This window comes from Pleurodeles waltl, chromosome 5 (assembly GCF_031143425.1).
Source record: "Pleurodeles waltl isolate 20211129_DDA chromosome 5, aPleWal1.hap1.20221129, whole genome shotgun sequence".
In the NCBI taxonomy this organism is placed as follows: domain Eukaryota; kingdom Metazoa; phylum Chordata; class Amphibia; order Caudata; family Salamandridae; genus Pleurodeles; species Pleurodeles waltl.
In genome coordinates this window covers 1,499,114,562-1,499,137,839 of record NC_090444.1, presented here as the reverse complement: position 1 = coordinate 1,499,137,839, position 23,278 = coordinate 1,499,114,562, and the positions used below count along the sequence as shown (strand labels likewise).

The window sequence follows — 23,278 nt, the reverse complement described above, 5'->3', positions numbered from 1 at the left end:
TCGGCTAAGGTAATATTATGGCGGATGGCACGTAGCTCGGGCGATGGTATTTTGGTGGCCGTCGCCGCGCCGGTAGGCGATTTATACCGCCGTTGTCATAATGAGGGCCACAGACTTTATCATTGGCTTGTCACCATGACCAACTTAAGCCCATTGCAATTAGCGTATGCCTTCCACAAGACAACTGTCAGCTTATTGTACTAAGTGTACGTTTTCCACAAGGCGACTGTCTGGCATACAGTCATAAAAGTGAAAAGCAAAAAATCATCTCTCCCAAGAGCCTAGTATGGATGTTTGTAATGAATATGTTCTGTCCCCACTGGGTAGATCACAAATCCATTGCTCACCACAGTAATCTGTAAAACTCCACGTAACAAAGTACTGCTTACATGCTTTCATGCTTAAGTTCAAAATAATAAAAATCATTCCTTAAAAGCCTATTACCTTTAATGCATGCTTTTCACAATAAGTAGGTCAGGTCTACTGGTGTTCATGAAAAACACACATAAAAACTATTAAATCTGGGGTGCCTTTTCCAATTAAATGATGAAACATTTACCCTTTACCCTTCGGTTTTACTCTTTACCCAACACTGTTCTATTCATGTGCACATAAGCAAGCAGCCATCATGCATACAGATATAAGTTATAAATATGTAGAAAATACAGCTTGCAAAACAATCTCCAACTCCTCTCAACATGGCCTAACAAAAATCAAAATAGTGAAATAACCCAGGGTTTATCAGAGTGGGTAGCGAACAACAAAATGCTGAATACTTACAGTAATCTGTGCGATTCCGTGTAACAAAATAGCTTTTTTCAGCTTTATTAAAGAATAATAGTCCACACCTCAATGTCTATTGACATTAAAATATGTTTTTATTGATAAATATGGCAGGCCTAGTGTTTTCCTCATACCATTTCATAATAAACAGATCATGACCATTGGCTTCCTGCCATAACAACTCAATCCTGCTGTATTGAGTATAAACTTTGCCACAAGCCAGAAATGCAATACATGCAGTCTTATTAGTGGAAATACACAAATTAGGCCCAATCAAATCCTTCAATTAGGGGGAGCAACATGTGGGTGGAGCCTGAACCCATCTCGCAGTAGGGCCCTGAAACCTTTCGTTAGTAAATCAATTTAGGTCAGGAGACAGTTGCCCTCCTTCCTGCTGCCAGAGAAAAACACTGTAAATTATCTAAGACACATGTAGGTTAAGCCAAAGCGCCTCTCCTAGTTATTCTCACATACCAGACCTTAAAATGAACTTATGTATTATATTATTCTGCATTTCTAGTTGAAATTTAAATGAGGAAACATTTCTTCTGTGCCTCATATCTTGATCTTAGTTCACAAAATCATGGTCTATAGATTTTGCGTGCACTTTAGGCACATGGTTTTGCTAAGTAGTCACTAGCTGGGCTGCTTTCCCAATACTGTATGTGTGGACAAAGGTGCAAAAATTGGTGTTTCCCTGTGACCGCCCAGGAGGCTTGCATTGCAAATGTGTTGAACAATCATAAAGTAGTGACTTTGTAAGAAGTTTAGAAAACATTGGAAATGTTTTTTGTTATACTGACTGCAGTTTGAAATTTAAGTTTAATTCAACTAGGAGTAGATAGTACTATCATTATTAAAATGTGCCCTAAAACACTCATTTTGCAGGTTTGTGGTAGAATGGATTTGATATAGAGAAAAATGTGTTCATTGTGGATAAAAATCAGGTAAGGGGGTGCAAATATATTTCATCTAATGCTTTCTGATTTTACACCATGCAAGCAGTTCATACTCCTAGGCTTCGAGTTTTCTGCAGATGTAGGTATTCAATCAGAGTTTGTCAAACAGGAGCACTGCCTAAATTGTGACTACCCAACCCCATGCAATGCATGACCTTTGGCCATGTGCAGCTGGGATTGGCTTCAGCACTTGGCCTGTGCTTAGACCCTGTGGCTAACCTCCCTAACCACCCAACCCCACACAGTGCACAGCCTTTGGCCGTGCATGGCAGGACTTGGAAGGTACCTGTCTCTCTGGTGTGAGAGGATGTATCTAGGTGTGAGAGTGGCTGTGAGAGGTCCTGTCTGGGTGTGAGAGTGGGTGTATGCGTGTCTTATTGGGAATGTGAGTGCTTGTGTGCATGTCTATGTGGGTCTGTGAGTAGGTGCTTGAGAGTTTCAGTGGGTCTGTGAGTGGGTGTGTGAGAGCCTGAGTGGTTGTGTGAGTGTCAGATGTACGAGGGGCTGAGTGGGTCTGTGAGTAGGTGTGTAGGTGTCTGAATGGGTCTGTGAGTGAGTATGTAAATGTTTGAGTGGGTGCATGAGTGGGAGAAAGAGACTGAAAGAGAGAAATTGAGAGAGAGAGAGTTGATTATTGATATACGTAGAATGAGAAATTTTTTGAGAAATTAAAAAGAACAATGTATTTGTCGATTAAAAAGAGCGAGCTCACCTTTCAGTAAGAACCTTAAACTTTTGAAATTTAAAAGACATTAAAGAAGGAAAATTATCACAAACAAACTTGGAGCAGAGGCCTTAGCTTTCAGTGCAAGGGTCTGTGCCCATAACATTTAGGCCAAAGGTGACTCCTTAATGTGATGCTTCCAGACATGTCCATGACAGTTAACCCACACATGTGATTGGAAAGAAACGTAAATGCTCATTCACTAGGAAGAGTTAACAGTCAAAACACTAGTAAATAAACAAATACCCGGCTAAGCCATACAAGGATTTTAACCTTCAGCCTATGGAGTGACTTCGTAAGACCCTGACCATTAGCCCATGACTTTGTTCCATTCTGCATCCAAACGAAACTATAACATTCCTACCAAACATCTTGCTAGTCTTACTCTTTGAAGTCAATGTATGAAGAGACCATTTCAATGACAATGACTCTTTTTCTCTCTTCCATCACATTATGGGATGGAAGAGGAAGAGAGAGAGTGACAAAACTGTGGGGGAGCCTTCAGGCCCCCATGGTCCTAGCCAGCTCCCTGTGTCCTGCGAGAGCTATCATTGCTCTCAAAAGCAGGGAGCTGCTTTAAATAGCAGCTCCCTACTTGTGGTAGCGATGTGTTCATTTGTTTTCCACATAAAACTAAATATTTGCCCTGAGGAGGTTGTGCCCCGGAAAGGTGCCCCCCACTGTCAATTTGCTATTTCACCCTGAGGAGGTGCGGTCCCCCCACACAAAAATAAATCTTCACCCTGGGGAGGTGTGGGTCTCAAGGACAGTAGGGAGGCCATGTGCCCCCCTACGTAATATATTACATTGGCCCCAGGGAGGTGGTGGACCCTGGGGCTGCAAGGGGCCTCCTTCCCCACACACACATCTAATTCTTCATCCCAGGGAGGTGTGGTCCCTCAGGTTGCAGGGGGCCTGGGGGTTGCGGGAGAGCCCACCGCATACCATGTGAGTTTAACCCTGGGGAGGTGTCAGGAACTTAGCCCTCCTGGGTGCTTCATGAAAGGGTAGGAAACTGCCCACTGTTTTTTTTTTTTAAACATGGAAAAAATCCACAGATTTTCTAATGTTTTAGGAACAAAATAATTTAAGTGTGTCCCTACCCTTGCCCCTTTTCTTTTTTTCTACTTATTTTCAGCTGAATCCAAGCCCCAAGAAGGCTGCCAACACTTACTGCTTGAAGTGTTAGCAGCCAATCAGATATCAGCACAGGGACAGTTGTATCCACTGAGGATCCTCATCCCTAGATATCTATATTTTTTAAAATCAGAAACTCAGAAACTACTGAATGGATTTACACCAATGCACAAAAGGCACGCTTTCTGCCAAATTTGGTGTAATTCCATCCAGCGGTTCGGGCTGTAGTCGTGTTAAAAAATTTGATAAATCCCATTGACTTAAAACGGGACCCCCCTTTTTCTCAGTCCCTTCTTGACGGATCATCCCAAAACTTTCAAGGCAGCAGCTGAACTGACCAACGTATAATTTTTTTAAGTCTTGTGATGATTTGTCAAGTGGCGCTGGCAAAACAAAAAACACTCCGTCTTTGGAAAAAAAATAAGTCCTAACTAAAACTACAGAGTGGCGACCATCAGTAGGTAGGTAATGTGTATATATATATATATATCAATCAATCAATCAAAAGATTTATAAAGCGCGCTATGTACCCGTTAGGGTTTCGAGGCGCTGTGGGGGGGGGGTGCTGCTAACGTTCGAAGAGCCATGTCTTGAGGAGTCTCCTGAAGGTGAGGAGGTCCTGGGTCTGGCGAAGAGAGGTGGGGAGAGAGTTCCAGGTCTTGGCGGCGAGGTAGGAGAAGGATCTGCCGCCAGAGGTTTTGCGCTGGATTCGGGGGACGATGGCGAGGGCGAGGTTGGCAGAGCGTAGTTGACGTGAGGGAACGTAGAAGTTGAGTCTGGAGTTCAGGTAGGTGGGTCCGGTGTTGTGGAGTGCCTGGTGTGCGTGGGTGAGGAGTTTAAAGGTGATCCTCTTTTCCACGGGGAGCCAGTGGAGGTTCTTCAGGTGGGGGGAGATGTGACCTCGGCGGGGTACGTCGAGGATCAGGTGGGCGGCTGCATTCGGGATGCGTTGGAGTCGTTTGATGTCTTTCGTTGGGATGCCTGTGTAGAGTGCGTTGCCGTAGTCGAGTCGGCTACTGACGATGGCTTGGGTCACCGTCTTTCTGGTTCCTGTTGGAATCCACTTGAAAATCCTGCGGAGCATGCAGAGGGTGTTGAAACAGGAAGAGGAGACAGCGTTGACCTGTTTGGACATGGTGAGAGCGGAGTCGAGGATGAAGCCCAGGTTTCGTGCGTGGCTGGCAGGGGTGGGTGGCGGGCCGAGGGCGGTGGGCCACCAGGAGTCGTTCCAGGCCGAGGGGGTGCGTCCGAGGATGAGGACTTCCGTCTTGTCGGAGTTGAGTTTCAGGCGGCTGTTGCTCATCCACTCGGCGATGGATTTCAGTCCCTCGTGGAGGTTGGTTTTGGCGGTGAGAGGATCTTTGGTCAGGGAGAGGACGAGTTGGGTGTCGTCGGCATAGGAGATGATGCTGAGGTTGTGTTGGCGAGCCAGTTGCGCGAGGGGGGCCATGTAGACGTTGAACAACGTTGGGCTGAGTGAGGAGCCTTGGGGGACACCGCAGATGAGGTTGGTGGCTTTGGAGCGGAAGGGTGAGAGTCGGACTCTCTGAGTTCTGTCGGACAGAAAGGATGAGATCCAGTTGAGGGCTTTGTCTTGGATGCCGGCCTCGTGGAGACGGTTTAGTAGGGTGCGGTGGCAGACTGTATTGAAAGCGGCTGATAGGTCTAGAGGATCAGGGCTGAGGTTTCGCCGTTGTCCATTTGTTGTCTGATGTCATCTGTGGCGGCGAGGAGTGCGGTCTCAGTGCTGTGGTTTCGTCTGAAACCAGATTGAGAGGGGTCTAGGATGGCGTTGTCTTCTAGGAAGTGGGCGAGTTGTGCGTTGACGATCTTCTCGATGACTTTCGCTGGGAAAGGGAGGAGGGAGATCGGACGGACGTTTTTGAGATCGTTGAGTTCAGCCTTGGGTTTCTTGAGGAGGGGTTGGATTTCTGCGTGCTTCCAGCTATCCGGGAAAGTAGCGGTGTCGAAGGACAGGTTGATGATCTTGCGGAGTTTGGGGGCGATGGTGGCGTCGGCTTTGTTGAACAAGTGATGTGGGCAGGGGTCAGCGGGGGATCCTGAGTGAATGGAGTTCATGGTTTTTCGTGTTTCGGCATCATCTACTTGAGTCCAGGTGGTGATGCGGTAGGCGTGGGAGGAGTTTCTGGGGGTGGGGTCCGGCGGAGGTGAGGTGTTGAAGCTGTCGTGGATGGTTGCGATTTTCTGGTAGAAGAAGGTGGAGAGCTTGTCGCAGAGTTCCTGGGAAGGAGGGACGTCGTTGACGTTGGCGTTGGGGTTGGAAAGTTCCTTCACGATGCAGAAGAGTTCTTTGCAGTCGTGAGCGTTGTTATTGAGGCGTTCTGTGAAGTGGGAGCGCATGGCGAGTCGGATCAGTTGGTGGTGTCTGCGGTTGGCTTCCTTGAGGGTGGCAAGGTTGTCGGGTGTACGCTAGAGGATCCATTTTTTCTTGAGTTTCTGGCAGGTGCGTTTGGAGGTGGTCAGATCGTCTGTGAACCAGGCTGTTTTTTTCTTATCTTGGTTGGCGGTGGGTCTCTTGAGTGGAGCTAGGATGTTGGAGCAGTTGAGGATCCATTGATGGAGGTTGATGGCTGCGGAGTCCGGGTCGGTGGGGTCGGGTGGTGGGTTTTTGGCGAGGGTGCTGGCTAGTTGTTCTTCGGTGACTTTTCCCCAGCGGCGGTGAGGCGGAAGAGGGGTGCGGTGGTGTTCAGTGTTTTTCTTGAAGGTGAAGTGTACGCAGTGATGGTCAGTCCAATGGAGTTCGGAGGTGTGGCTGAAAGAGATGTGGTTGCTTGAAGTGAAGAGTGGGTCAAGGGTGTGTCCTGCGATGTGGGTGGGGGTGTTGACCAGTTGACGGAGTCCGAGGTTGGAGAGGCTGGTGGTCAGTGATGCGGTGTTGGCGTCATTGTTGTTCTCCAGGTGGAAATTGAGATCTCCCAGGAGGATGTAGTCTGGAGAGGCGAGGGCGTGGGTGTTTGCGAGGTCGGAGACGGTGTCGCTGAAGGGGGCTCTTGGTCCTGGCGGACGGTATATGAGGGTTCCTCTGAGGGTGGTGTTGGGGTCCGTGTGAATCTGGAAGTGGAGGTGTTCGGCTGACTTGAGGGTGTTGTACGTGTGGGTGAGGATCTTGAGGGAAGATTTGTGGGCGATGGCTATTCCTCCGCCGATTCCGTTGGTGCGATCACTTCTGGTGATCTTGTATCCGTCAGGGATGGCGATGGCGATGTCAGGGGCCGAGGAGTCGTTCCACCAGGTTTCGGACAGGAAGGCCACGTCTGGGGCGGTGGTGTCGAGCAGGTCCCAGAGCTCGATGGCGTGTGTGAGAAAGTAGCCTCTTTCTAGCCTTGTTACCCCCACTTTTGGCCTGTTTGTGAGTGTATGTCAGGATGTTTGTCACTGTTTTCACTGTCTCACTGGGATCCTGATGGCTGGGCCCCAGTGCTCATAGTAAAAACACTATGTTTTCAGTATGTTTGTTATGTGTCACTGGGACCCTGCTAGTCAGGACCCCAGTGCTCATAAGGTTGTGGCCTATATGTATGTGTCACTGGGACCCTGTCACACAGGGCCCCAGTGCTCATAGGTGTGCATGTATGTGTTCCCTGTGTGGTGCCTAACTGTCTCAATGAGGCTCTGCTAACCAGAACCTCAGTGGTTATGCTCTCTCATTACTTTTAAATTGTCACTAACAGGCTAGTGACTAATTTTACCAATTCACATTGGCTTACTGGAACACCCTTATAATTCCCTAGTATATGGTACTGAGGTACCCAGGGTACTGGGGTTCCAGGAGATCCCTATGGGCTGCAGCATTTATTTTGCCACCCATAGGGAGCTCTGACAATTCTTACACAGGCCTGCCACTGCAGCCTGAGTGAAATAACGTCCACGTTATTTCACAGCCATTTTACACTGCACTTAAGTAACTTATAAGTCACCTATATGTCTAACCTTTACCTGGTAAAGGTTGGGTGCAAAGTTACTTAGTGTGAGGGCACCCTGGCACTAGCCAAGGTGCCCCCACATTGTTCAGAGCCAATTCCCTGAACTTTGTGAGTGCGAGGACACCATTACACGCGTGCACTACATATAGGTCACTACCTATATGTAGCTTCACAATGGTAACTCCGAATATGGCCATGTAACATGTCTATGATCATGGAATTGCCCCCTCTATGCCATCCTGGCATAGTTGGCACAATCCCATGATCCCAGTGGTCTGTAGCACAGACCCTGGTACTGCCAAACTGCCCTTCCTGGGGTTTCACTGCAGCTGCTGCTGCTGCCAACCCCTCAGACAGGCATCTGCCCTCCTGGGGTCCAGCCAGGCCTGGCCCAGGATGGCAGAACAAAGAACTTCCTCTGAGAGAGGGTGTGACACCCTCTCCCTTTGGAAAATGGTGTGAAGGCAGGGGAGGAGTAGCCTCCCCCAGCCTCTGGAAATGCTTTCTTTGGCATAGATGTGCCCAATTCTGCATAAGCCAGTCTACACCGGTTCAGGGACCCCTTAGCCCCTGCTCTGGCGCGAAACTGGACAAAGGAAAGGGGAGTGACCACTCCCCTGACCTGCACCTCCCCTGGGAGGTGTCCAGAGCTCCTCCAGTGTGCTCCAGACCTCTGCCATCTTGGAAACAGAGGTGCTGCTGGCACACTGGACTGCTCTGAGTGGCCAGTGCCACCAGGTGAGTCAGAGACTCCTGCTGATAGGCTCCTTCAGGTGTTAGTAGCCTATCCTCTCTCCTAAGTAGCCAAACCCTCTTTTCTGGCTATTTAGGGTCTCTGTCTCTGGGGAAACTTTAGATAACGAATGCATGAGCTCAGCCGAGTTCTCTGCATCTCTCTCTTCACCTTCTGATAAGGAAACGACTGCTGACCGCGCTGGAAGCCTGCAAACCTGCAACATAGTAGCAAAGACGACTACTGCAACTCTGTAACGCTGATCCTGCCGCCTTCTCGACTGTTTTCCTGCTTGTGCATGCTGTGGGGGTAGCCTGCCTCCTCTCTGCACCAGAAGCTGCAAAGAAATCTCCCGTGGGTCGACGGAATCTTCCCCCTGCAACCGCAGGCACCAAAAAGCTGCATTACCGGTCCCTTGGGTCTCCTCTCAGCACGACGAGCGAGGTCCCTCGAATCCAGCGACTCTGTCCAAGTGACCCCCACAGTCCAGTGACTCTTCAGTCCAAGTTTGGTGGAGGTAAGTCCTTGCCTCACCTCGCTGGGCTGCATTGCTGGGAACCGTGACTTTGCAGCTACTCCGGCCCCTGTGCACTTCCGGCGGAAATCCTTTGTGCATAGCCAATCCTGGGTCCACGGCACTCTAACCTGCATTGCACAACTTTCTAAGTTGGTCTCCGGCGACGTGGGACTCCTTTGTGCAACTTCGGCAAACACCGTTTCACGCATCCTTGTAGTGCATGTTTCTGGCACTTCTCCGGGTGCTACCTGCTTCAGTGAGGGCTCTTTGTCTTGCTCGATGTCTCCTCTCTCTTCAGGTCTAATTTGCGACCTTCTGGTCCCTCCTGGGCCCCAGCAGCGACCAAAAATGCCAAACGCACGATTTGCAACTAGCAAGGCTTATTGGCGTCCTTTCAGCGGGAAAACACTTTTGCACGACTCTCCAAGGCGAGAGGGACCCGTCCACCAAAGGGGAAGTCTCTAGCTCTTTTCGTTCCTGCAGAGACCTCAGCTTCTTCTGTCCAGTAGAAGCTTCTTTGCACCCGCAGCTGGCATTTCCTGGGCATCTGCCCATCTCCGACTTGCTTGTGACTTTTGGACTTGGTCCCCTTGTTCCACAGGTACCCGAGATTGGAAATCCACAGTTGTTGCATTGCTGGTTTGTGTCTTTCCTGCATTATTCCTCTAACACGACTTCTTTGTCCTTAGGGGAACTTTAGTGCACTTTGCACTCACTTTTCAGGGTCTTGGGGAGGGTTATTTTTCTAACTCTCACTATTTTCTAATAGTCCCAGCGACCCTCTACAAGGTCACATAGGTTTGGGGTCCATTCGTGGTTCACATTCCACTTTTGGAGTATATGGTTTGTGTTGCCCCTATCCCTATGTTTCCCCATTGCATCCTATTGTAACTATACATTGTTTGCACTGTTTTCTAAGACTATACTGCATATTTTTGCTATTGTGTATATATATCTTGTGTATATTTCCTATCCTCTCACTGAGGGTACACTCTAAGATACTTTGGCATATTGTCATAAAAATAAAGTACCTTTATTTTTAGTATAACTGTGTATTGTGTTTTCTTATGATATTGTGCATATGACACTAAGTGGTACTGTAGTAGCTTCACACGTATCCTAGTTCAGCCTAAGCTGCTCTGCTAAGCTACCATTATCTATCAGCCTAAGCTGCTAGACACCCTATACACTAATAAGGGATAACTGGGCCTGGTGCAAGGTGCAAGTACCCCTTGGTACTCACTACAAGCCAGTCCAGCCTCCTACAGCGTGTTTTCGTGCGGAGCGTGTGTTGAGGAGGATGCAGTGCAGGTGGTTGGTGTTGGTTGTTGCTGGCTTCGTTGTTCTGTTGCAGGAGAAGTTGCAGGTGCGGCAGGAGAAAGGTCCTTTGGTGTGCTTCGGGGTGGCCTGGAAGCACTCTGTGGAGGGGCCAGGGTTGAGGGTGCGGAGTTCGCTGGCCGAGTAACGGAGGCAGGGATGCGGGGGGTGTGAGGACCAGGGGGGGTGGCGCTGGGCGCGGTCCAGGCACAGACGGGCGCAGACGGGCTTGCCTCTGGCGCGCCAGCGGCGCGGCTGCGCAGCGCCAGCCATTAAGAAGGGAGGGGGAGGGAGGAGCAGCTGGGAGGTGGGAGGCGGGAGGGAGCGGCGAATGGGGGCGCGAGGGGGGCGGGGCCGCAGGGAGGCAGCGGCAAGGGGAGATCAGCAAGGGGGAGCGCCCAAGGGGCGAAAAAAACAGGGAAAAAGGCACAAAACAGTAAGGAACAAGATTAAAAACAGGCACAAAATACAATTATGGCACAAGTTACACTCGGGGTACAGCAATCAGAGGGGCACAACGGGGGCAGAAGTGCAAGGAGGCAAGGCGCTGAAAGTTGGAAAAAACACTTATAGGACGGCGAAAAGCGGCACAATCAGAAGGGGCACAACGGGGGCAGACGCGCAAGGGGGCAAGGCGCTGAAATTAGAAAAAACAACTTACAGGACGGCGAAAAGCGGCACACGGGTCAAGTGAAGCTTACAAGAGCCCACTAGACACCAGGGATGAGGCGCAGGAGGATGCCTGCGGGTGGAGGAGGGCCTCGAACACGCTAGCAGCGTGGGCGGGGGTCAGAGGCAGGAGACAGCAGGTTGGTGCTGCGGACGTGGGGGGCGAGCTCTAGACCTAAGGTAGGTCAGAGGTCGCTCCATATATATATATATATATATACATATACATATGTATATATATTTATATGTATACACACACACGCCCTAGGGTAACTGTAATGCGCGTCATCTCCATGGATTTCTATTTACCCCAGGTATTATAGCAATCATGACAACTTTTATAACATCATTTAAAGAGCAGTGAGACATTAGGAGTCAAATTATTGAAGAAAACAACTATGCATGGGGAGTGCAAGTTACAGTTACCTTATGGCACGGGTTATAGTTACTCGAAACTCTCACTATTACAATAACTAAACTATAACTCTCACTATAACAGCTGAATTTCTATTGTTGAGTACATTTGAAATGTGAGCCTAACTATAATGTTCCTGTAACCTTTGTTTTTCTAAATGAATTTCTGTGTTTTAAAAAAAATATTTTTACCAACTATAACATCCTTGTAACCTTTGCTTTTTTGGTATCTATCTATCTATCTGTCTACATACAGAAGCTGAACTGACCAATGTATACATTTTGAAAATTTTGTGAAGATTTGTCAAAAGAGGCTAATGTTATTGGCAAAATAAATATATGTATTTATATAAGACCCACTCAGACTGTCACACATCCATTCAAAGACCCACTGACAGCCTCATACACCCACTCGCAGACCCACACACACACACACTGACACACCCATTAAAACAATATTGTTTGCACTCTCACACCCAGACACTCTCACAGCTGCAAATACTTCCTCTCACATCTATTCTGACACCCAGAGAGGCCGCGTCCAACTTCTGATGCGCACGGCCAAAGGGCTGTGCACAACATAGGGTTGGGTGGTTAGGGAGGTTGGCCACAGGGTCTGGTTGCAGACCAGGTCTTGCAGTCAACCTCATCTGCCCAAAGCAAAGGCTGTGCATGGTGCAAGGTTGGGTGCTTAGAGGAGGCTGGCCTCAGGCCAAGCGCCGCAGCATATGGAAAAAGGCTATGTGCGGCAGTGGTTGGATTAACCAATAGTAATGAAAATTACTATGTTTTTAAAAAAATAGACATTCACTGGAAAAAACAAAGGTTACAGGGACGTTATAAATAGGCTCACATTTCAAACATATGAAACCATAGAAATTCACCGGTTATAGTTATAGTTACCTCCAGTAACTATAACTCATGCTCTAAGATAACTTTAACTTGCACCCTTGCCATGCACTGCTAAATACAGCTCTCATTACATCTTTGATAACATCATTGATAAAGTCACTGTGACATCTGCAATATAAATATTGATCACATACCTGTGGATAGCAGGTGCGCAAGTTATAGTTACCTTAGGGCACAAGTTATAGTTACTTGAGGTAACTCTAACTGTAAAATAGTAAATTTCTATGGTTTGTACTTTTATAATGTGAGCCTAACTATAATGTCTCTGTGACCTTTGGTTTTGTAAGTGTATTTTTATATGTACTAGGTATAGTTAGGACCATGTTTCCATAGAAAATTTGTTTTTTGACTTGCCCATGTCTTTGGCACTGTTTGACAAATTGTCACAACATTTTCCAGCAAAGTGCTCTGTGATTCTTGTTGCACATGAAAAGTTCCGGAGTGAATCGTCAAGCGGGAACCGAGAAAAAAGTTGTGTTTCCCATTTTCATTCCCATTGGAACTTTTGACACAACTTCATCCTGAACTACTGGATGGAATTACACCAAATTTGGTAGAAAGCTAGCTTTCGGGACGATGTTTGTGCTTTTGCTTATATGGTGTAAATCCGTTCAGTAGTTTTTGAGAAATTAAAGGGAAAATACATTTGTATTTCTCTGACCACGAACATTACACAATGATCGTGGCAACTTTACAAATGCATGCAACAACAGGAATGCAGTGATTGGCTACAAACTGACTAGAAAGTTGCGGCCATCATTTTATGAAATGTGCATGCTCCCCGGGGCTGATAATTGTCATGAAAAGTGCTGTGAGGGGTAAGACATGGGCTATCCTTTTCCCAGCTGCATCATGCAGGAGTCTTTGTTGGTTAAAAAAATGACCGTATAATATTTTTTTCACAGCAAGCAATATTTGTGAATATGTAGCAGCGCTCAGCATGTCCCCCATGTAACATTGTGACATATTTGTGAATATCTGCGACAATAAAAAAGCATTGAGATACTTAGTTATACAGTAATACATTCAGTCTTAGCACTAAGAAACTCACGCACCCAGTCACAGACCCAAGGATATTGATACACTCACTCGTCGACCTAGTCAGACCCTTATGCACACATTCACAGAGTCAGTCACAAGCTGTTGCAGCCATTTACAGATGCAATGATATCCTGACACACCCATTGACAGACCCACTTACACCCTGAGGCAGCCATTCGCAGATGCAGTCATACCTTTACACACCCATTGGCAGACCCAGTCAGACCCTCATGTACCCATTCACAGACCCAGTCACAACCTCCTGCCCCATTCACAGATCCAGTCGTACCCTGATGCACCCTTTTGCAGACCCACTCAGACCCTGATGCACCCATTTGCAGACCCCAACACAATCTTATGCACCTGTTTACAGATCCAGTCATACCCTGACGCACCCATTCACAGACCAGGTAAGACCCTATGTACCCATTCAGAGACTCAGTCACAACCTCATGCACCAATTTGAAGATTCAGTCATTCCCCGATGCATCAATTTGCAGATCCATTTACACTGTGATGCACTCATTCACAGACCCAATCACACTCTTATGCAGCCATTCACAGAGCCAGACACAACCTCACACAACAATTTGGAGATGCAGTCATACCATAACACACCCATTTGCAGAACCATTTACATCCTAACACACCCATTCACAGATCAATTTACACCGTGATGCACCCTTTTGCAGACTCAATCACACCCTCATGCACCCATTCACAGATCCGGCAACACCCTGATACACCCATTCGCAAATCCACTTCCACCCTGATGTACCCATTTGCAGACCCAGACACTCATGTACCCATTCACAGACCCAGTTGCAACCTCATGCACCCATTTGCAGACCCACTCACACTCTCATTCACTCATTGATGCATCCACTGACACCCTGTGCTACCATTTGGATACACAGTGACATCTTTATGTGGCGATTCGCACCCCCAGTCACACCCTGATGCACCCACTGATACATCCACTGACACCCTGATGCAGCCATTTGGAGACCCAGTGACACCCCCAGGCATCCATCCAGAAATCGTCTCACAGGCCTGCGCACCCATTCAGAGACCCAGTCACACCCTGATAGACCCATTTGCAGATCCACTCACCTCCTGATGCACCCATTTGCAGACCCAGTCAGAGTAATGTACTCATTCATAGATCCACTCGGACCATAATGCACCTATTCACAGACCCAATCAGACACTGATGCACTCACTCACAGACCCAGTCACACTCTCAAGCACCCATTTGCCAACCCAGTCACACCTTTATGCACCCATTCACAGACCCAGTGAAACCCTCACATGCACAGTCAGAGACTCAGTGACACCCTCACACACCCATGCACAGATCTACTCACATCCTCACACATCCATTCACAGACCCAGTTACACCATCACACATGCATTGATAGACCCAATCACACCCTCGTATACCCATTCACAGACCTAGTCAGAACCTCATGCACCCACTCACAGATGCACTCGCACCCTGACGCATCCATTTGCCGATCCAGTCATACCCTCATGCACCATTCACAGACCCACTCACACCATCATGCACCCATTCACAGGCCCAATCTCACCCTCATATTCCCATTCACAGACCCAGTCAGACCCTCATGCACCCATTCACAGATGAGCTTGCACCTTGATGCACACATCCGCGCACCCAACCACACCCTGATGCACTGATTTTCAAATTCACTCACACTCTCATGCACCCCTTCACAGATGCACTCACAGTGTGGTGTACCCATTCATAGATCCAGTAACACCCTCATGCACCTTTTTCATACATCCACTAACTCCCTGAGGGACCCATTTGCATACCCAGTCACACCCTTTCGCACCTATTCGCAGATGTAATCACGCCCTCATGCACCCCTTTACAGACCCAGTTACACCATCATGAAACCATTTGCAGACCCACTCACACCCTCATGCACCCATTTGCAGATCGAGTCACAACCTCATACATACATTCACAGACCCACTCACATCCTGATGCACCCATTTGCAGATCCAATCACACCCTCATGCACTCATTCATACATCCACTGACACCCTGCCACTGCCATTTGGAGACCCAGTCACAGCTTCACACACCCATTCACAGACACAGTCACTCCCTCATGCACCCCATGCACCACATCAAATGCAGCCATTTGGACCCTTTTTCACAGAACTAGTCACACCTTCATCTGCCGATTCACAGACCACTCTCACCTCAATGCACCCATTCGCAGACCCAGTCAGAGCCTCACGTACCCATTCACAGATCCAGTCACTATCTGAGACAGCCATTCACACATGCAGTCATATCCTGACATACCCATTCGCAGATCCACTCACACCTTGATGCAGTCATTTGCAGACCCAGTCAGACCCTCACGTAGTCATTGACAGAAAACTGAAAGACTGCCTCAAAACCATATATATGGAGTAACAAACATATGCATACATATGTTTGTGGACTTCTTTTAAAAGTGATCTTTGGTATCTGATATTGAAAATTGCTTATGTATGTACCTATACATTTTGAATGAGTTGTTGTTTATTGAAATCCTGATTTTGTTTTGCATTTTCGCAGCATAGAAAAAAATGAACAAGTATTTTGGGCACTAGGGTGGCCCTGACAAGAGCCTTTGTGTCCATTGTTAATATCTGATGTGCACACCATCACTTCTGTATATACTATTCATGTGAAACCACAGGTTGTTGTTTGATATACAGCCCATGTTAGGGCCCCTACGGAATGCAGAAACAGTTTTATTAACATGTTTCCTGGCTTTTCAATCTGTGAACAGAATTGGTTAGACCACTTCCATTTCTGCCTCTAGTATATGTTAGAGAACACCAAGACAGTGTGAGGTAAAAGTGTCATAAACTGTGCAAAGGTATCTTCCAACAGGATTTCCAGTCCTACCCCAGTAGAGTGTGTGTAGGTCATCACCACCACTCTGTACAATCATGAGGTCAGGGGGTTGTAAATCTGAAATACTTTTTACCAAAGGCAGCACCCTCACTGGCCAATCCAATTAAAGTCCACTTTGGCCAAACCCAAGTCACAGTCAATGTCACTCTTTCAAGCAGCCTCCCTAGCCCACAACACATAGCTGTGACCAACAATCCACACTCTAACCACTTTGAGGTGAGGCAATAATAACAGTCAGGAGAAGGCTGGATCTGAATGAGACACTGTTGGGAGTGGCATGCAGTTAAAATGGAGGTGTACACCTGGTTTAAAAAATACTTTTGATTGGGTACTGTGAATGGGCAGGTGAGTAAAATTAGGTGGCATCTTGAAAGGATAAGTAACTAGTCCTATGATTGGCTGTAGTAAAAATAACATTTGTACTGCTGACTTAGATGTAGTGTTTTATCTATGCAGTAAACCACACCTGCTGCAGCTCATTTTATAACTAGTATGACCCTTCTAGAATGTGTTTAGAACTTGTGACCTACTGGTTGTAGTGGGTTGCTATGTAGACTGTGCTAAGACTGTTTAGGGGAAAGCTCGTGAAGGGACAGTACTGTCTTTGTAAACATTAAAGGGGTTTGTATTCATCAAACTGTGTTAAGGGTTTACTTTTCAACAGAGACATTGTTAATCATGTGTACTACACTGTTGAAGTAATAAAATGAGCCAGCTAAATATGTTTTTGGACACACTTTTTTTGCAAATTTGCTGCTATCATCGCAATTAACCCACAATTATTAATAAAAGCCTACCATACTCGGCTGCTTCAGAAAAGTGCATGAAAGGGTTAATAGGCACTATTCACTCAGAATTGGTCTTACAAAAGTAACAAGTGAAAGGTATGCTTTTATATGTTTACATCTCCAGTATCACAGTGCAAAGTTGAAAAGGTTGCTATTTATGGTCGCTATGCTCAGTTTGGGCAATTCCTGAGAGCGCTGAATCTGTCTGAAGAACAAAAAAACAGTATTTCACCAACGTACTCAATTTTCAGGTATGTGAAATTAATTTAATAGTGAGGGAAAAAACATTAACATATATGGATTTCTATGTTGATTTGTTAAAACAGAGTATGAAATATATAGTCTTTCTGGCAGGTACATTCATATATATGCTAGTAATACGAGAGGTAGACATCTGCATTCACTCATAAATATACCCAAGTACTCACATGATTTACTCAGGTATATGAAGAGATAGTGCTTTAATCATGGATGAGGCTTGAAAAATGTCTTTGTAAACTCTGAAACTCACATTCAAGTGGAAATATGTCATCTCTGTGATATGTTGTAGTTATTCCATTAACCATGGTGCATTGTGCTTCAGTTATTTAGAAACATAGTTTTCAGTTTTACAAGGTTGACTGGAGACTTTCAGATCAGTAAACCAAGCACTACATACAGTATGTCAATCACCAAGGAACTGACATTCATGTTTTAAAGCATGCATGCTGTGACCTTGGCACTAAGAAAAACAGAGACAGCTGTACATGTAGTGACATACTCAGAACACATTTAGATATGCAGCAGTAGCAAAGGCAATTGGAGACACACTCACAACGTCCTCAATTCTCTTACAAAGGTCCTGATGTATATGATCAGTACTTATGTAGATATTTATAGAGTCATACTGGTCATAAAACAGGTAGACACATGCTGGCAGATGCACTAAAATATCTGATAGCATTACTAAATGCAGACATCTGCATTCACTCAAAAATGTAGCCAAATACTCACATGTTCCACTCAGGCTTGGACACAAATGGTACTTCAATCATGGATTAGTCCAGACTTTGTCTCTCATTTGTCATTGATGACTGAAATTGACATGTAGAACCTCTCTGTGAACTCTTGAACTCACATTCTGGTAGAAATATGTCATCTCTGTGACATCTTTCAGGTATGCCATTAAGCATGTTGCACTGTGCATGATTTATTTAGAAACATAATATTCAGTTTCAGAAGCTTAGTTTAGCACTTTCAGACCACTGTCTCAAGCATTACATACACTATCCTATTCAACAAGGACCTGACATTCATGTTTCCAAAGCATGCATGTTGTGACTTAGGCAGTTAGAGACAGAGACAGTTGTGTGTCTTGTGACATAGTCAGAAACTATTTAGATATGCAGCAATACTAAAGTCAATTGGGGACACACTTGCATAGTTCTGTATTCTCCAAAAGAGGTGCTGATGTATATGATGAACACTTATGTAGAGATTTACAGGGCTATACTAGTCATAAAACAAGTAGACACATACTGGCAGATGCACTAAAATATATGATGTCAATACTAGAGGTAGATACCTGCATTCACTCAGAAATATAGCCATGTATGCTGATGATCTACTCAGATATGCAAGGAAATCCTGCTTCAATCATGGATAAGGCCTATAAGTCCAGTGTTTGTCTGTCATTTATCACTGGAGAACAAAATTGGCTTGTAAAACCTCTTAATGAACTGTCAAACTCACATTCAAGTGGAAATATGTTGTCTGTCATATGTTATAGGTATGCCATTATGCATGGTGCATTGTGCTTTAGTGATTTAGAAACATACGTTTTCAGTTTTACAAGTATAGTTGAGCAGTTCCAGACTACTAAGCCAAGCATTACATACACTAACCCAATCACCAAGGACCTGCCATTCATGTTTCCAAAGCATGCATGCTGTGACTCAGGCAGTTAAACAGAAACAGATACAGTTGTGCATGTATTAGCATACTCAGAAACCATTTAGATATGCAGCAATATAAAAGGCAATTGGAGACACACTCCTGTAGTCCTGTATTCTCTAACAGAGGTACTGAGGTATGTGATCACTACTTATTTAGGAATTTACAGAGTCATACTGGTTATAAAAGTGGCTGTCACATACTGGAAGATGCACTAAACTATCTGAAAGCTCCAGTAAAGCTAAACACCTGCATTCGCTTAGAAATATAGCCAAGTACTCACATGATCTACTCAGCTATGCAAAGTAATACTGCTTCAATCATGGATGAGGCCAATTGATCTAGACCTTATCTGTGCTCTGTCACTAGTCACTGAAATTGGCTTGTGAATCCCCTTTCTGAATTTTTAAGCTAATATTTAAGTGGAAACATGTCACCTTTGTGATATATTGTATGTATCTCATTCAGAATGGTGTATTGTGGTTTAGTGATTAACAAACATACCTTTCACTTTTTTTTTTGTCCTCATACACCTCTGGCTAAATCAACTCCTTATCGTCCAAACAAAGAGAAGACCTCACTCATATATGGAGAAACATAGTGCCAGGGAGACCGGACCTTTCTTATTTAACCTCAAACCACAAGTTTACGTTTAAGGCTAGAGTTGATCTGGCCTCTAATCATCGGACAATATTTAGATTACATAGCACCCCCCATCAAGCAATGGTCTACTTTACTCCATTATTCTATAACCATGACCATATTTCTCCCTTCTTTCCCCTATTTAAATCCTTAGTTGCCACAACCCGCTTGGAGATCCCAATGAGCGCATCAAACCAATCCGAGTATGAAGGGGGAGAAGCAGATGTCCATTTTCGGCAAATTTCCCTCCTAGCCAGAATTAGCGCATAACATAATAACATCTTCTTCAACGTACTCTTAACTTCCCCTTCTTCCTAAATACCAAAGATTACTAAGGGGAGACTAGGTAAAATCTGTTGATTCACAGCTCTTGAGATAACCATACTAACTTTTACCCAAAAACTTTGTACCAATGGACAGTGCCAAAACATGTGAACGTCAGATGCTCCTGGCAAATCGCACTTTGCGCAGCTGACTAGTTCCCCTCTTCTCATCCTCGAGAGCTTGATGAAGACCCTATTCAAAGTAAAAAGATGGTTCCTCAATAGTGGTGCTAATTTGACTTCCTTATATACGACCCGCATTGAAGTTTCCCACCAACCTTGTATTCAATCAGAAGACACGGCTTTCCCCCACATGGAGTGCGGCAAGCTAAAATCCCCGTCCTTCATGTCCGCCAGATCCCAATACCAACTTGAAACCTTCCTAACGCATCCTTGATTGTTTATTATATTATCTACCAACTGATTTTCAACCCCCAACCGGACTATAGCCTTCTGAAACCAATTCCTCAATTGTATATTCTTCAGTCTTGCAAGGTTTTCTCCTGTCTGTTCCGTAAGCTCTTCCCAAGATAACAACGAGCCATCACTAACTAAATCCCCCCAAATTTGAATCCCCACTCTCTTAAGAGGTAAAGCCAATACATCTGTAAGACATTCAGGCATTCCTGTGGACTCCCAGACCGGAGCCCAATGACTATAATTCTCAATTTTAGCTACTTGCCCTACTCTATTCCAAACTTTCGCTGCATCTTGCAATATCTTCAATCTCACTTTTTTTTTTTAACTTGGAATCTCCAAACTTATATAAGAAATGCGTAGCGGCACCTTTTTCTGTTGCTACCATACAATTGAGCATTTCTCCAAACGCCGAGCGATCTGGGTCTGAAAATAACATTCTAACATTATTAAGATGAAATGCCCATGCGTAATCCTGTAAATCAGGAACAATGAAGCCCCCTTTCTCTTTTCTTCTGTGCAATTTCTTCCATGCAATTCTAGGGCCTTTGTGTGTTCAAATAAAGGAGTTAATCATCTGTTGAAACATAATCAAGAGCCTATTATCCATTAATAAAGGAATAGAGTTAAAAAGAAAATTCAATTTAGGCAAAATTACCATTTTAACCAAATCTACCCTTCCAATTATTGTGAGAAAGGTGTGCCCACCCTAGCATTAACTTACTACCCTCTGTTACTACAGCCCTGATATTAATGTCTGCGATTCGTTCCACCTCCGGATCACTTAATAACCCTAAGTACCTCATAGATTATGTTGTGCGGCAGTTATCAACCTCCAAATTCCATTACATTATCTCTGTTGTTTCTGGATTATTATGGTAACCTGAGATCCTCCCACAGTCATTCGCTAAATTTAATAATGCAGGAAGGGACATTGATAGATTTGAAGCAAAAACTAAAAGATCATCAGCGAATAAGGCAACTTTCTTCATCCACCCCTTATTACTAAAAGAAGACATTTTTGGGTCCCGCCTGATCCTTCTTGCAAAGGGCTCTATGTACAAATTAAACAACAGGTAAGCTTCCCATTCACCAAAACCTTTGCCTCTGGTGCCTGATAAATCAATCGAATTGTCCTGCAAAATTTACTACCAAAGCCACTCCGTTCGAGAACTAAATGTAAGTAGTTCCAATTGACTCTGCCAAAAGCTTTCATAGCATCCAAAGCTATAACTGCTAACAGCTCTTGATACATGGTAGCCAAATCAATAGCACCAATTAGACTAAATGTTTGTTCATACATAAACCTATTTTGTATAAAAGCTTTCTGATCTGGATGAATTAATTCACCCCACTCTACCTATTTCCCAGAATCTTAGCATAGATTTTATAACCGTAATTCAACAAGGATATTGGTCTATAAGATTCACATCTTACTTCAGATTTTCCTGGTTTTAAAATAAGAGAAATAGTGGCTTTGCTCCAAGAAACTGGCAACAAAAGGCCCTCCTCGGAACATCTCTGAAAACAATTGGGCCATTGGAGAAATAATAGAGTCAACCAAAACCTGATAAAATTCACCTGGGATACCACTTTCCTTTTACTACTCTTTTTTAGGATCACTCTTATTTCCTCTAAAGTAATAGGTCTAATCAAATATGCCTGCTTATCCTTTCTGAGTCGGGGGAGAACATCCATATCTAACCAGTCCTCAACTGCCTTAACACCTACTTCCCCCTCCTCCCCCTCCCTACAGAGAGATGCGAAAAACTTTAGGAAGGCTGCTTTCATATCATCCGGGGATGTCAACCTAATCCCCGAATAACTATTCACAAATTCCTCTATATTCACTGACATACTCAGAAAGTATTTTCATATGCAGCAATATAAAAGCAATTAGAGACACTCACATTGCCCTGTATTCACTAACCAAGGTACTCATGTCTATGAACAGATGCTTGTTCAGAGATTAACACAGCTACATAGGTACTAAAACAGTCAGCCACATACCTGGAGATACACTAAAATACCTCAGAATGCTACTAGAGCTGGGCAGCTGTATTTACTAAAAAATATAGACAAGTACTCACACAATCTACTCACATATGCAGACTGCTTCAATCATGGCTGATGACTCTTAGTATACAGTTTTTCTGTCCTGTGTCACTAGTGACTGAAATTGGCCTGCATCGTTTAAATAGAAATATGTATGGTCTTTGATATGTTATAGATATCTAAGGTCCTCTGTAATATATTACTACATTACTGAAGTTGCTCTCTGGAATTTAGTTCTCAGCAATAGAAATGTAAAGTTCATAATTAATAGAATAATATTACTTTAGATATATAATTGAAGTATTTTTTTTCTCTCCTTATTTTCAGGTATTATTTTGTTCTTAAATTGACACAGTTACCATGCCTTTAATAAGTCAGAGAAGGAAAAAAAAAAAAAAAACAATACTACCTTCTCACATCTGAGAAACAAAAGGGGCAAGATAACGAAAAAGTACGGAAAGGAAAACAAGCTGCTGGTAAGAGAACAAAGACATTTCTTAAAATAGTATGTGGTCAACTTAAAACTCAGCAAAATAAAGGACACAGGAAACCAACTTTGACATCAAGTAAGAAAATAGGAACGGTACATAATATCACCAGTAAAAAAAGCTACAGTGGACCACACACTTTAACTAGAAAACAGCACCAGTTCAAGGAAATACGAGTCAGAATGTTCCATAACAGAGTAATCAAGAATCTAATCAGAAAGTATGAAGAAGCATAAAAGAATGAGAGAAGCTATGAGACAAAAGGTATGTGTTGAGAGTAAAGTTGATAAGACATTTGCTTTGAAGAGGAAGCTTTTTATCTTGATTCAGAATGAAAATGCTAGATACAATAGTGTTGACTATGAGGAAAGGAAACCTAAAGAAAGACTTATAAACTGAACCAACTTTTGCAAAGTTTTAACTGGGGAATGGATACATACATTTAGTACTGAGGCTTTCTTTAATGAAGAAAGCTACCTTCAAGAAAACAGACTAGTGGATGCAGTTGATGAATGTGGACGGTGATGTGAGATAAAAGG

The 23,278-nt window shown here is 44.7% G+C and overlaps 1 protein-coding gene across 3 annotated transcripts in view; it reads left to right on the top strand.

The window, feature by feature from the left end:
* The window catches only part of MLIP (muscular LMNA interacting protein), a 1,731,317-nt gene that overhangs the window by 1,170,100 nt on the left and 537,939 nt on the right, over positions 1-23,278 (top strand). The gene's annotated exons all lie outside the window — the stretch shown is intronic.